This window comes from Ipomoea triloba, chromosome 16 (genome assembly GCF_003576645.1).
Source record: "Ipomoea triloba cultivar NCNSP0323 chromosome 16, ASM357664v1".
NCBI classification, from domain to species: domain Eukaryota; kingdom Viridiplantae; phylum Streptophyta; class Magnoliopsida; order Solanales; family Convolvulaceae; genus Ipomoea; species Ipomoea triloba.
Window position 1 is genome coordinate 17,247,605 of NC_044931.1, and position 682 is coordinate 17,248,286.

Here is a 682-nt window from a genome sequence, read left to right on the forward strand (position 1 = left end):
GAGAAACCGATGACCGATAACCGAACCGACCGAAAATTTCGGTTTTCGGTCCATTATCGGTTACGGCCTTAAAAAATATTCGGTCATTTCGGTTTTTTCGGTCGGTTATCGGTTTTGGGCCAAAAAAATCAAAACCGACCGAAAAACTGAGAGTACAGTAAGCGCAAACATTTTAATCTATATACCTAGCCCATAATCATTCAAGAATTATATAATTCATTATTTAGCCCAATATTAAGCCAATGCGAACCTGTGAACTACAAAGTGCAAATCTGTAGCTACTTATTACTCAATTTTTATATTACTTGTTATTTTGTTAATTACTTACTGCTTAGGCCTTAGTGTAGTATTGTAGACATGTAGTAGTGTAGACTATAGTGTAGACATGTAGTACTCCAGAATGTAGTGTATGCAGTAGTGTAATTCATTTGCTTTGCTTTACTAATTCATTTAATTTATTGCTTCACTAATTCACAAATTGCTTAGCTTATGTAATATTTATTCTAATTTTTTTAAAGAAATTATAGCTTGTTAGGTAATTAATTTCGGTTAAAAATAACCGATCATAACCGACCGAAAATTTCAGTTTTCGGTCGGTTCGGTTATGAGAATGGCTTCGGTTATTTTGGTCGGTTATGGGAGTACTAATATTTTTTCGGTTATTTCGGTTATTAACCGAAAA